General features: G+C 41.5%; 1 protein-coding gene across 3 annotated transcripts in view; it reads left to right on the forward strand.

Annotated features, from left to right (window-relative positions):
• dennd2b (DENN domain containing 2B) overlaps positions 1 to 15,000 on the forward strand; it is a 76,545-nt gene that overhangs the window by 7,040 nt on the left and 54,505 nt on the right. Inside the window, exon 1 of one of the 3 annotated variants that reach the window (XM_060875324.1) lies at positions 2,881 to 3,144. The exons of the other annotated variants lie outside the window; for them this stretch is intronic. The gene's annotated coding sequence lies outside the window, so the exon portion shown is untranslated. Of the gene's footprint in view, positions 1 to 2,880; positions 3,145 to 15,000 lie in introns of those variants that run through there. 3 annotated transcript variants of the gene reach the window in all.

Consider the following 15,000-nt stretch of genomic DNA (forward strand, 5'->3'; position numbering starts at 1 on the left):
GAACTGGCAAAACGCGATACATAAACCGACACACAAAACTCAGTGAAGCTACACACAAGGCAGGGAAATAAGTAGACTTAATAATGAGTCCATTACAAACAGGTGAGAATTGAAGAGACACGTGACACAAAACACACTGCCCGAATGCCAAAGAATGTCCAAGCCAAAGTCCTGACAAACACTAAGTTTTCTTCCTGATAGAGAAACTCTTTGTTGCAGTATTGTTAAAGATTCTTCTAGAAGAACACTCTAAAACTCCTTAGACTTTTAAACTCTTTTTCTCAACCTGCTTAAATCTTGTTAAACTCTTAGGACCTGTTGCTGTGTTGTAAATAATCCGCAGTAGATCCTGACCATCATGATCTTATTCAAATAACCGAATAATAAGCTGTCGGTATAAAGCGTTAATCATTAGTGTGTTGTTATATAAATGTGAGTTAGAGTTCATTAAATGCTTAAGATGTTTAGATCAGACCGTGTCTTAAGGCTTTTGCTTGTTCTTTTATGTTATCTTTGAGGAACCACATCACAGCCTCAAACATCTAGTGATCTGAATTTTAACAAGGAAGAAAACATCAGCTTGCTCTTTGCCATGTTTCCTGACTCATAAACTAGAGTCATTATGCAGCTTTATCCATCTGTCCATCTTCATAAAGCTAATCATTATATGGAGTGTTTTTGTCAAGTCTTGTAATTGTACAAGTTCAGCTCTAATTTGCGAGTTCATCAAAAGGCTCCAAACTGCACGTTATCAACAGAGTGAAAATTACAGCTGTGTTGAATGCACTGTGTCTCAGAACCAGAGCTGACAAACACACAGGAATGAACCGAAGCCTCTGTTGTGCTCATGTTTAGTCTTCTAAAATAAAAGATTTTATTTTGTGTGTTTAATATAACGAAGCCGTTAAAGCCCATGTACAGTACAGTATGTAAAACATTACAGTGCGGTGTAGTGACTTCTCTCTGGATCATTCTATACTTTCTCAGTTAATGTAAATTAGAAAACAAGTTATTATTCTGACCAAACCGAAATGAAGACGGACGACAAAAAAAGCCATTATTTATTTCATTTCTACCGATGCATAAACACACACATGAATAACCGACATTGTGGGTTAGAGTGCAGTCGAGGTCCAGGACGAGGCCAGAACCTCGGCCATGTGTCTGAACTGTGGCTAGTGAGTGTGTTTGTAATGACTCTTTGTCCACTTACACAACTCATGAGCTTGGTTTATTCAGCTGTTAGCAATGTGTTATGCTGCTGAAGAACCTGGAGCGCACGGGTAAAGAGTCTGTTCAGCACACGAGGACATCCAGAACTCTAATTATAGTTCCTCGAGAATTCCTTCTGCTCAGTTAAAACAATGGAGATATTTATAGAAGGTTTAGTGACAATGTAAGGAAATTTAAGGTTAGAGCGAAAAAAAAAAATGTTGTAGACGATAAAAATGTTAAAATGACTGCAGGCCTCTTCAATGAACCTTTAAACCTGGTCTCATTTTGTAGATTATTCTAAAGTATAAAACGATCAACACAGGGTGGTGTGATGGAGCCGAGTTACTGTCACCACTAAGGAGATGAATATTTTCCTTTTTATTCCTCACACCATAGCAACTTATCAATTTTTATTTATTACTGAATGACACTTTTTTCCATGACTTTTTTTACATTATTTTCATTTATAATTACGTTTAATGCTATAGCAAACAAATTTAAAGCTATAAACTGTCTCACTCTCAGAGTTAATGAGACAAAAAAAATCCCAGTTTGTTTTGCATGTTACTGAGAAACTCAAAGCTCTGACTGTTTACGGCTGAAACTACTGACACTGGAGACTCCTTCATAAATATTAATCTGTAATCATTTCCCTCATGTCTGTTTCCTGACTTCTCACGAGGTCTGCGTCATTTTGTCTGTGCTCTTTATAGAAATAATAAAATTTAGTTTATATCTCAGTCATTAGTTTGTGGTGCTGTGACCAGAAATGAATTGGTATTTCTTCTGTCCAGCATCCATCCTGGGGCTTCTACTGTCCATCCTAGGGTATTTTCTGTTCATCTTGGGGTTCTGCTGTCTATCCTGGGGCTTCTTCAGTCCATCTTTGCGTATTTTCTGTCCACCCTGGTGGGGCTTCTGCTGGCATTCTGGGGTGTTTTCTGTACATTCTTGGGCTTCTTCCCATTCTGGGGTATTTTCAGTTCATCGTGGGCTTCTACTGTCCACTATGGGGTATTTTCTGTCCATCCTGGGACTTCTGTCCATCCTGGGGTATTTTCTGTATATCCTTGGGCTTCTGCTGCCCATTCTGGGGTATTTTTCTGTCCATTCTGGGGCTTCTGCTGCCCATTCTGGGGTATTTTCTGTCCATTCTGGGGCTTCTGCTGCCCATTCTGGGGTATTTTCTGCCCATTCTGGGGTATTTTCTGTCCATTCTGTGGTATTTTCTTCCCATTCTGGGGTATTTTCTGCCCATTCTGGGGTATTTTATGACCATTCTGGGCCTTCTGCCCATTTTGGGGTATTTTCTGTACATCCTGGGGTATGTTCTGCCCATTCTGGGGTATTTTCTGTACATCCTGGGGCTTCTGCTGCCCATTCTGGGGTATTTTCTGTCCATTCTGTAGTATTTTCTGTCCATTCTGGGTTATTTTCTGCCCATTCTGGGGCATTTTCTGTACCTCCTGGGGTATTTTCTGCCCATTCTGGGGTATTTTCTGCCCATTCTGGGGTATTTTCTGTACATCCTGGGGTATTTTCTGCCCATTCTGGGGTATTTTCTGTACATCCTGGGACGTCTTCCCATTCTGGGGTATTTTCTGTACATCCTGGGACTTCTTCCCATTCTGGGGTATTTTCTGTCCATTCTGGGGTATTTTCTTCCCATTCTGGGGCATTTTCTGCCCCTGGGCTTCGTCCAAAAACACTCCGTCGCTGTAGCAACAAGCTCTGCCTTCAGCACGAGACAGTGTGCGCGAGCGGCGCGGAGGCTTTTGTCCGGCTCAGAGAACATGATTGTTGTGAGAAAGTTTCCCTCAGGACCGCGTTATTATCGCCGCTTTTTACAGCTTTAAATGTGTTTGTGACACAAAGGACACGATGGACACGATGGACACGATGACTGGGACAACACAACGCTTCTGTGAGGTAAAAACTACAGAGTTTAACTCTTTATCCCGTGTTTTTCTCTCAGTAACACATTTAACTGCAGTTCACACTGTCAGCCAGATACAGTCAGTGCTCTAGGTTTATTAAGCACATTATAAACTTACTAAACCAGTTACCGTGGGGTTTATGTCCCGTTATAACGTCTTTATTTTACATTCAGCTTTGTTTGTGTTGCTGTTGTATCACAGGCGATGTTCTCACTGCGCATGCGCACTGCAAAGCTACTAACTTCATCATGCGGTTACTTTATCTAAGTTTTAAGCTAATTTTATAACCAATACAATAATGACCGGTTTTCGTCTTTCTGACTTATTTAATTAATCTTATATTTTAAATATGTAGCTGGAAGTTTTTTTAAGATTGACATGTAAGCAGTCACCATCAGCATCAGTTCATTTTATTCGTGATATTTTATTCAGTGCTGAATATAAAGGTGTTATGTGTGTGTTATGTGTGTGTAACGTGTGTGTAATGTGTGTTCTGTGTGTAATGTGTGTTATGTGTGTGTAATGTGTGTGTTCTGTGTGTAATGTGTGTGTTTTGTGTGTTCTGTGTGTAATGTGTGTGTTCTGTGTGTAATGTGTGTGTTTTGTGTGTGTGTTATGTGTGTTGTGTGTGTAATGTGTGTGTAATGTGTGTTCTGTGTGTAATGTGTGTGTTATGTGTGTGTTCTGTGTGTAATGTGTGTGTTTTGTGTGTGTGTTATGTGTGTAATGTGTGTTCTGTGTGTAATGTGTGTAATGTGTGTGTAATGTGTGTGTGTAATGTGTGTGTAATGTGTGTTCTGTGTGTAATGTGTGTGTTGTCTGTGTAATGTGTGTGTAATATGTGTGTTATGTGTGTTGTGTGTGTAATGTGTGTGTTATGTGTGTGTAACGTGTGTGTATCGTGTGTATTGTGTGTGTTCTGTGTGTAATGTGTGTTCTGTGTGTAATGTGTCTGTTATGTGTGTGTGTAATGTGTGTGTATTGTGTGTGTGTGTAATGTGTGTGTAATATGTGTGTTATGTGTGTTGTGTGTGTAATGTGTGTTATGTGTGTGTAACGTGTGTGTATCGTGTGTATTGTGTGTGTTATGTGTGTATCGTGTGTGTTATGTGTGTGTTATGTGTGTGTATCGTGTGTGTAATGTGTGTGTATCAGGTGTGTATCGTGTGTGTTATGTGTGTATCGTGTGTGTATCGTGCGTGTAACGTGTGTGTAACATGTGTGTATCGTGTGTGTAACGTGTGTGTAATGTGTGTATCGTGTGTGTGTATCGTGTGAGTAATGTGTGTATCGTGTGTGTATCGTGTGTGTATCGTGTGTGTAATGTGTGTGTATCGTGTGTGTAACGTGTGTGTAACGTGTGTGTAATGTGTATATTGTGAGTATAACGTGCGTGTAACGTGTGTGTAACGTGTGTGTATTGTGTGTGTATCGTGTGTGTGTATCGTGTGTGTAATGTGTGTATCGTGTGTGTAATGTGTGTATCGTGTGTGTAATGTGTGTGTATCGTGTGTGTATCGTGTGTGTAACGTGTGTATCGTGTGTGTAGTGAAAGTAGTGCCTCAAGCTGAAGCCCCCTGCAGCTGCAGAACCTTGTTTTCCTCATGAACTTTGTGAACAGGGCGTCTTTGTGTGGAGAGAAACAATGACCTTTCCTTTCCTTTCCTTCTCATTAGTGTGGATTGTTAGCTCAGACTCGCTGTCTTTCTGTTCTGTGTCCAGCGCTTGTGTAACATGGATGAGGACAAGATGTCATCAGGCACTTAACAGCTACGGAATATCAACATAGACGTGTTTTTCTGATGTTGTCTCTAAAGTAGTTGTGATAAGTGCTCAGTGTTTCACAGCTTTGTGTATCATAACCCGTAACCCTGAGTATTACACACACACACCAATACTACAAAATAGCTGGAAATAAGTGTGGACATACTGTGATAGTAATTGTAATATTAATGACTCATCCAGTACTTGTGTTGTGTTTGTCCAATGAAAAGCCGTGTACAGCGAGTATGCCCCGCCCCCAGGGCCGTGTCTGCTCGATCGTAGCGGCTCATTAACAGTAAACGTGGTTTGTTTTGATTTTCTGAATTGTGAATAAAAGTTTGGAGTTGCGACCTCGACTCGAGCGTCTACAGAACTTTACCTCTCGATCCTCAACCTCATAATCCGTGTTGTCTAGGATTAAAGTCATCCTGGTTTTAAGGAGGCAGGAAATCCTCCACAGCTGAAACAACTTTTCACTATTGTTGTAAAAGTCTTCATATTCAGCTAGGTCAGTGTTAGATGTTTTCGGTTCGGACAGGGCGCGGCATGGTGTAAGTGACGTGACGTACGGCTAAGTACGGTGACACTTACTCAGAATCTGTTCTCTGCGTTTAACCCATCCAAAGTGCACACACACACACAGCAGTGAACACACACACACACACCGTGAACACGCACCCGGAGCAGTGGGCAGCCGTTTATGCTGCGGCGCCCGGGGAGCAGTTGGGGGGGTTCGGTGCCTTGCTCAAGGGCACCTCAGTCGTGGTATTGCCGGCCCGAGACTCGAACCCACAACCTTAGGGTTAGGAGTCAGACTCTCTAACCAATTAGAAGAATAGAAGTAGAAGTTGTTTCACAAGGCTTTTAAATCCTGTTTGTATTTTACAGCTACGTCTGTTATCTTTTCTTGTGTTAAATTAAAGGCTTCTCATGAGTCTCACAGCGTTGTACTAAAAATCTGTCCTGTTTTATACTCCAGCATCTGCTTTACATTTGTGACGTCAGTACGATTACGTTATGCTAAAGCCGTAAATTATGACGGTGAAGAAACACACGCAGTTTGTCCTGAGACATGAATGAGACATCAGAGCCGAGTCGAACACTCATTTGTCTTTTAAACGACTTTAAAACCAAACCAGTGACAACTTGCTTTGGGAGATGAAAGGTTGAGCTTATGATTGCGTGAACCAGAAGCAGAAAGTGATTGTTAATTTACTTTGTAGCTGGTAGGACAAGACGTGTTGTATCTCGTCCCGAGTTAAGAACAAAACACAGTGTAAGACTCTGTGGAATGTGATTCGGTAACCAACGATGAAAAGGAATGAAAAGGTTATCACAGCTGTACATCCTGGGTTGTAGAGTTCGTGTGAATACCACGATTTATAGTTTTGTGTTTTCTTTCCCTGATTCTTATTTTACTGTTTATAGATTGTGCTTTAGTATGAAAATAATCACTTCATTACTTGGTTTAAAGCTGAGACACACAGCTGAGACACCGACGTTGGTTTGGAAACAACACTTTTCTGATTTTTGATATCTTTCAGTAAATCTGTGCCATTTTTACAGACAGATTATGAACATAGTGTTTATTAATCCATCATAAATATATTATTTTTAGCTAGATTGTATTGGATTGGCGGAGGCACGGTGGCTTAGTGGTTAGCACGTTCGCCTCACACCTCCAGGGTTGTGGGGTTGATTGGAGTTTGCATGTTCTCCCCGTGCCTCGGGGGTTTCCTCCGGGTACTCCGGTTTCCTCCCCCGGTCCAAAGACATGCATGGTAGGTTGATTGGCATCTCTGGAAAATTGTCTGTAGTGTGTGATTGTGTGAGTGAATGAGTGTGTGTGTGTGTGCCCTGCGATGGGTTGGCACTCCGTCCAGTGTGTATCCTGCCTTGATGCCCGATGACGCCTGAGATAGGCACAGGCTCCCCGTGACCCGAGGTAGTTCGGATAAGAGGTAGAAGATGAATGAGCGAGAGTATTGGATTGGCTCCTTTGGATGTTGGTACCAGAGCATTGTTTATTCAGTAAATAAGCACCATATTGGACCGATATATCTGATTCCAGTGTCCGTATTGTCTGCGACCAAAGTCCAGACAATATGAAAATCTGATTAGCTGAAAAAGAAAGGATGCAAAATATGGAAATGTTGTTTTGGGTCACAGATACTATTGAACTTCTGCTGCCATCCATTGTACACGGAACTTGTAAAATAAGAGCAAGCGAAATGGGACGATCAATCGGTGTACGACGTAAACACACCAGTGTAAGCTGATTTCCCTTCATTCATTATTTTCCAATTGAACCGCTTCTGTATTTTTCTGAGCATAAGCACTGGAAAGGTCTCAGAACAGAACTCTGGACTTTTTGTGAAATATTTTTGCGGAGTTAAAATGAAACACGGTGTTAGACGTATGAATTCACACGCGCTGTTCTTGTGAGCCAGTAGAACATGAACGTGCAGAACTGTTACTCTGGTCAATAACGAGTTGTTATTATCATTTAGCGCTTTCTGTTTTCTTTCTTGTTAGCAGTGAAGGCGCTTTAGCATGCAGGTGTTTCAGGAACTCAGGACTGATGTCAGAGTTTAGATATTTAACTTCTCACACGCCTTCTAATGAAGCAGTTCTTTAAAGGTTTGATTTTTGTTTCACTTTATTTTCCTACAGTGTCACACAGTTTTACTTTAAAACTCTGAAATGCAGATAATCCATTCTGTGTTGAAAAAAAGTTAGAATGAGTGTAAACAGCTGAAAGTAATGGAAGAAATGGCATGAAAATGGCTTCAGGAATTCTTTCCATCTGGCTTCTCCAGTCAGATCTCTGTAAGCAAGAAATCAGGGGTATTATTTGTGGAGCGTACAGCTGCTGTGAGACGTGATGGCCTGATTCACACTGGGAAAAAAAAGACAGAAAAAAGACGCCTTGGAGATCGACGGGGTCCAGAAAATTCCCACCGCTTTCCTCCCGGATTCAGTCATCGTTCTCAGGAACGAGGCTTAGTAGCTCTGGGTTTAAAAATACACATCGGAACAAAAAAAGCTTCCTTGGCTGTTTGATGGATGGAGCGGTACAGGTCCTGCACCAGGGATTTGTCCAGAAGGACAGCTGTTTAAAAACCCTGAAACACAGACGGAACTCAGCTTATTCTCTTTCTCCTGTGTCTAAACACGAGTGTCTAAGGTGATGACGCCAACTTCAACATCACATAACATCCAGCACCTCCATCTGTGTGGTTCCCTGATAAGGAACATATGATGGGGTCTTACGTGTGAAGTTTGATATTTATGCAGTAATGAAGCCCCAGCTCTCATGGGGTTAACTCTGACTCGGTCTAGACGGAGGAGCTGTGAGGAGAAAGAGCAGAGACAGATGATGTGTGGAAGACAAAGTGCTCTCAGGTGAACACATCTACAGCGTTTATGAGGTCTGGTTAGTTTGGAGAATGTCCAGAGGGTCAGATTCTGCTGCTGGCTCAGGTTCTGCACTCAATGACACGGAATGCATTTACTCTACAGAGCCTATTTATAGAAATGTTTTTAGTACAATTGAAAGTGGTCATGATTTTCAACTGGTTTCTGAGTGTTTTATTGCTCTTACACCACAGCAACTTCCTGACAATTACATCAAATAATGACACTTTTATTGTTACCTTAAAAGTGTGTGAAGCAGTGTGTGACCCCTAGGGGAAGTTCATCCCACCATCTCGGTGCCAGAACAGAAAAGAGTCTTGTAGTAAACTTCCCTCTTACCCTGAGAGATGGTGGAACCTGTGGAGCAGTGCTGTAGACCTGAGGGTGTGAGGTGCAGTGTGAGGAGTGATGAGGGCTTTGAGGTAAGAGGGAGATGGTCTGTTTTTGGCTTTGTAGGCCAGCATCAGTGTTTAAACCTGATGTGTTCAGCTACAGGAGCCGGTGGAGGAACACAGCAGTGTGGTGGTGTGGAGAACTTTAGCAGGTTGAAAACAAGTCAGCTGTATTTTGGATCATTTGCATTTGCATTTCCTTCTAATGTTGTAGAGAAGAAACCGACATGAGCGAGTCACATTAGCAACATGAGAGGAAAAGGACAGTTGATTGTCCATAATTACCCCAAGGTTGTGAGCTGTGGCTGAAGGGGAGATCAGATCACCAGCCTCTATATTCTCTCTTCAAGTTAAAATACAATTCAATTAAATTTAACTTATTTGTATAGCACCTGGGGTCACGGTGTCTTAGTGGTTAGCACGTTCGCCTCACACCTCCAGGGTCGGGGTTCGATTCCCACCTCCACCTTGTGTGTGTGTGGAGTTTGCATGTTCTCCCCGTGCCTCGGGGGTTTCCTCCGGGTACTCCAGCTTCCTCCCCTGGTCCAAAGACATGCATGGTAGGTTGATTGGCATCTCTGGAAAATTGTCCGTAGTGTGTGATTGTGTGAGTGAATGAGAGTGTGTGTGTGTGTGTGTGTGTGTGTGTGTGTGTGTGTGTGTGTGTGTGTGCCCTGTGATGGGTACAGAATCATTTAGAATCTTTTTATGTTGTATGGAAACGAGCGCTGATTAAAGTGTTAGTGGTGTGCTTTACAGTGCAGTGTTTGTGTGGTGTTGTGTAGTGTTTGTGTGGTGTTGTGTGATGTTTGTGTCATGCTGTGTGATGTTGTGTAGAGTTTGTGTATTGTTTGTGTCATGCTGTGTGGTGTTTGTGTAGAGTTTGTGTCATGATGTGTCGTGTTTGTGTAGTGTTTGTGTCATGCTGTGTGGTGTTTGTGTAGTGTTTGTGTCATGCTGTGTGATGTTGTGTAGAGTTTGTGTAGTGTTTGTGTCATGTTGTGTGATGTTTGTGTAGAGTTTGTGTAGTGTTTGTGTCATGCTGTGTGATGTTTGTGTAGAGTTTGTGTAGTGTTTGTGTCATGCTGTGTGGTGTTTGTGTAGAGTTTGTGTAGTGTTTGTGTAGAGTTTGTGTAGTGTTTGTGTGATGTTGTGTGATGTTTGTGTAGAGTTTGTGTCATGCTGTGTGGTGTTTGTGTAGAGTTTGTGTAGTGTTTGTGTCATGCTGTGTGGTGTTTGTGTAGAGTTTGTGTAGTGTTTGTGTAGAGTTTGTGTAGTGTTTGTGTGATGTTGTGTGATGTTTGTGTAGAGTTTGTGTCATGCTGTGTGGTGTTTGTGTAGAGTTTGTGTAGTGTTTGTGTAGAGTTTGTGTCGTGTTTGTGTCATGTTGTGTGGTGTTTGTGTAGAGTTTGTGTAGTGTTTGTGTCATGCTGTGTGGTGTTTGTGTAGAGTTTGTGTCATGCTGTGTGATGTTGTGTAGAGTTTGTGTCATGCTGTGTGATGTTGTGTAGAGTTTGTGTCATGCTGTGTCATGTTGTGTGATGTTTGTGTAGAGTTTGTGTCATGCTGTGTGATGTTTGTGTAGTGTTTGTGTAGAGTTTGTGTAGTGTTTGTGTCATGTTGTGTGATGTTTGTGTAGAGTTTGTGTCATGCTGTGTGATGTTGTGTAGAGTTTGTGTCATGCTGTGTCATGTTGTGTGATGTTTGTGTAGAGTTTGTGTAGTGTTTGTGTCATGCTGTGTGATGTTTGTGTAGAGTTTGTGTCATGCTGTGTCATGTTGTGTGATGTTTGTGTAGAGTTTGTGTCATGCTGTGTGATGTTGTGTAGAGTTTGTGTCATGCTATGTCATGTTGTGTGATGTTTGTGTAGAGTTTGTGTCATGTTGTGTGATGTTTGTGTAGAGTTTGTGTAGTGTTTGTGTCATGCTGTGTGGTGTTTGTGTAGAGTTTGTGTCATGCTGTGTCATGTTGTGTGATGTTTGTGTAGAGTTTGTGTAGTGTTTGTGTCATGCTGTGTCATGTTGTGTGATGTTTGTGTAGAGTTTGTGTCATGTTGTGTGATGTTTGTGTAGAGTTTGTGTAGTGTTTATGTCATGTTGTGTGATGTTTGTGTAGAGTTTGTGTCATGTTGTGTGATGTTTGTGTAGAGTTTGTGTAGAGTTTGTGTCATGCTGTGTGATGTTGTGTAGAGTTTGTGTCATGCTGTGTCATGTTGTGTGATGTTTGTGTAGAGTTTGTGTAGAGTTTGTGTCATGCTGTGTCATGTTGTGTGATGTTTGTGTAGAGTTTGTGTCATGCTGTGTCATGCTGTGTGATGTTGTGTAGAGTTTGTGTCATGCTGTGTCATGTTGTGTGATGTTTGTGTAGAGTTTGTGTCATGCTGTGTGATGTTGTGTAGAGTTTGTGCCATGCTGTGTCATGTTGTGTGATGTTTGTGTAGAGTTTGTGCCATGCTGTGTCATGTTGTGTGGTGTTTGTGTAGAGTTTGTGCCATGCTGTGTCATGCTGTGTGGTGTTTGTGTAGTGTTTGTGTCATGTTGTGTCATGTTGTGTGATGTTTGTGTAGAGTTTGTGTCATGCTGTGTCATGTTGTGTGATGTTGTGTAGAGTTTGTGCCATGCTGTGTCATGCTGTGTGGTGTTTGTGTAGAGTTTGTGCCATGCTGTGTCATGTTGTGTGATGTTTGTGTAGAGTTTGTGTCATGCTGTGTGATGTTTGTGTAGAGTTTGTGTCATGTTGTGTCATGTTGTGTGATGTTTGTGTAGAGTTTGTGTCATGCTGTGTGATGTTTGTGTAGAGTTTGTGTCATGTTGTGTCATGTTGTGTGATGTGTCATGCGTCTGATTAAACAGGTGGTGAGGTGTAGTGCTCATTCCCTGGTGTTAATAATGCCTCACTGTGAGGTGTAACACGTTAATTAGTGATCAGTCTCAGAGCTCGTCTCAGTTGTTCCTGTTGTTCCTAAACAGAATCGATGGACAAACATTAGTACATTCCTCAGTGGGTCACTTGTGCTGTCCTCAGTCTTGTCCCTGACCCCAGGACATTCCACGCCTCGCTCTTCTCACAGACTCGCTGCTCACTGAGCGTTTGTTTGGGCCTCAGATAAGCAGGTTTACTTTTTAACCACTTTTCAGCTCAAGGACATTTTTATGGACAAAGAGGTTTTCTTTTCTCTGCCTGAGCAATGCGAATGACTCAGAAGTGCTGCGACTGTTAAAGCAACGCTAAGCGTCGGCTCTCTGTGGTCTAACCGTAAAGATCAGTCATTTTTACTAACAGGAATTTACTCAGAGTTTTGTGTGTTTAATAATTCACGACAAACGCACAAAATCCTATTGGTTAACATTTTTACTTTATTCCTCACCGTGCTGTTTGAGTTCAAGGCTAAAACCCAGCTTGGTCTGCTAAAGCTCTCGCTTGTGACTGCACACGATCTGGTGGATCTCAGTGTCTACTGAAGAGGAATAAAGTATGTCATGAAGAAAAAAGGTCAAAATCAGAATTTAACATCTTATATTACGCAGTAATAAACCTGAAGATAATAATATGACAATACTGATATCACGCCGTCACATCGCTGTCACATCGCTGTCACATCGTCATCACTGATATCACGCCGTCACATCGCTGTCACATCGCTGTCACATTGTCATCACTGATATCACGCCGTCACATCGCTGTCACATCGCTGTCACATCGTCATCACTGATATCACGCCGTCACATCGTCATCACTGAATAAAATGTATTTATTAAATAATAAATAAAATTTATTTTATGTAAATTAAAATCGCTCAATTTATACAACTGAGAGTTAAGGGCCTTCCTCAGAGGTCCAGCAGTGACGGCTTGGTGGACGTAGGAATCGAACTCACAACCTTCCGATTGGTAGCTCAACACCTTAACCACTAGTCTACCACATCACTCTCACTGTGTAACACACAATGTGCTCTCATCTACATACACAAGCTCACAGACACATAACTGACTGACTACAGTCACTGTACAGTCACATGGGAGTGCAGTTATACTGAATATCACCATCACTGTGACTCCAGCAGAAACACGAGGTTGTATAATCACAGCTGTGCTGATATTCAGTATATCTATTCTGTACAGAATCATTTTATGTTTTATGAAACGAGCGTTGATTGAAGTGTTAGTGGTGTACTTTACAGTGTAGTGTTTGTGTGGTGTTTGTGTGTTGCATGGTGTCATGCTGTGTAGTGTTTGTGTGGTGTTTGTGTCATGTTTTGTGGTGTTTGCGTCATGCTGTGTAGTGTTTGTGTGGTGTTTGTGTCATGTTTTGTGGTGTTTGCGTCTTGCTGTGTAGTGTTTGTGTAGTGTTTGTGTACTGTTTGTGTAGTGTTTGTGTAGTGTTTGTGTCATGTTTTGTGGTGTTTGCGTCATGCTGTGTAGTGTTTGTGTGGTGTTTGCGTCATGCTGTGTAGTGTTTGTGTAGTGTTTGTGTTATGTTGTGTCATGTTGTGTGGTGTTTGCGTCATGCTGTGTAGTGTTTGTGCGGTGTTTGTGTCATGTTTTGTGGTGTTTGCATCATGCTGTGTAGTGTTTGTGTAGTGTTTGTGTTATGTTGTGTCATGTTGTGTGGTGTTTGTGTCATGCTGTGTAGTGTTTGTGTAGTGTTTGTGTCATGTTTTGTGGTGTTTGCGTCATGCTGTGTAGTGTTTGTGTAGTGTTTGTGTCATGTTTTGTGGTGTTTGCGTCATGCTGTGTAGTGTTTGTGTAGTGTTTGTGTCATGTTTTGTGGTGTTTGCGTCTTTCTGTGTAGTGTTTGTGTAGTGTTTGTGTAGTGTTTGTGCCGTGTTTGTGTAGTGTTTGTGCCGTGTTTGTGTAGTGTTTGTGTTATGTTGTGTCATGTTGTGTGGTGTTTGCGTCATGCTGTGTAGTGTTTGTGCGGTGTTTGTGTCATGTTTTGTGGTGTTTGCGTCATGTTGTGTAGTGTTTGTGTGGTGTTTGCGTCATGCTGTGTAGTGTTTGTGTGGTGTTTGCGTCATGCTGTGTAGTGTTTGTGTAGTGTTTGTGTTATGTTGTGTCATGTTGTGTGGTGTTTGTGTCATGCTGTGTAGTGTTTGTGTAGTGTTTGTGTCATGTTTTGTGGTGTTTGCGTCATGCTGTGTAGTGTTTGTGTAGTGTTTGTGTCATGTTTTGTGGTGTTTGCGTCTTTCTGTGTAGTGTTTGTGTAGTGTTTGTGTAGTGTTTGTGCCGTGTTTGTGTAGTGTTTGTGCCGTGTTTGTGTAGTGTTTGTGTTATGTTGTGTCATGTTGTGTGGTGTTTGCGTCATGCTGTGTAGTGTTTGTGCGGTGTTTGTGTCATGTTTTGTGGTGTTTGCGTCATTTTGTGTAGTGTTTGTGTGGTGTTTGCGTCATGCTGTGTAGTGTTTGTGTAGTGTTTGTGTTATGTTGTGTCATGTTGTGTGGTGTTTGTGTCATGCTGTGTAGTGTTTGTGTAGTGTTTGTGTCATGTTTTGTGGTGTTTGCGTCATGCTGTGTAGTGTTTGTGTAGTGTTTGTGTCATGTTTTGTGGTGTTTGCGTCTTTCTGTGTAGTGTTTGTGTAGTGTTTGTGTAGTGTTTGTGCCGTGTTTGTGTAGTGTTTGTGCCGTGTTTGTGTAGTGTTTGTGTTATGTTGTGTCATGTTGTGTGGTGTTTGCGTCATGCTGTGTAGTGTTTGTGCGGTGTTTGTGTCATGTTTTGTGGTGTTTGCGTCATGTTGTGTAGTGTTTGTGTGGTGTTTGCGTCATGCTGTGTAGTGTTTGTGTGGTGTTTGCGTCATGCTGTGTAGTGTTTGTGTAGTGTTTGTGTTATGTTGTGTCATGTTGTGTGGTGTTTGTGTCATACTGTGTAGTGTTTGTGCGGTGTTTGTGTCATGTTTTGTGGTGTTTGCGTCATGCTGTGTAATGTTTGTGTGGTGTTTGCGTCATGCTGTGTAGTGTTTGTGTAGTGTTTGTGTTATGTTGCGTCATGCTGTGTAGTGTTTGTGTTATGTTGTGTCATGTTGTGTAGTGTTTGTGTACTTTTACCCTGATATTGATGATTGCACAGCAGATTGATGACACAGCTCTGATATAATATATAGACAGGATGTTAAAACTGTTACTGTAGACATTTAATTATTATAATAATAATATTTTTTTTAATAAAACTAATTGATTTATTGTAATGTAATAAATATAATAAAGTAGTAATAAGTGGAAGTGCAGATTATTTGTGAGACTTTCCCAGAATATTATTATTATTATTATTATTATTATTATT

The sequence above is a fragment of the Tachysurus vachellii genome, chromosome 1 (assembly GCF_030014155.1).
Source record: "Tachysurus vachellii isolate PV-2020 chromosome 1, HZAU_Pvac_v1, whole genome shotgun sequence".
In the NCBI taxonomy this organism is placed as follows: Eukaryota; Metazoa; Chordata; class Actinopteri; order Siluriformes; family Bagridae; genus Tachysurus; species Tachysurus vachellii.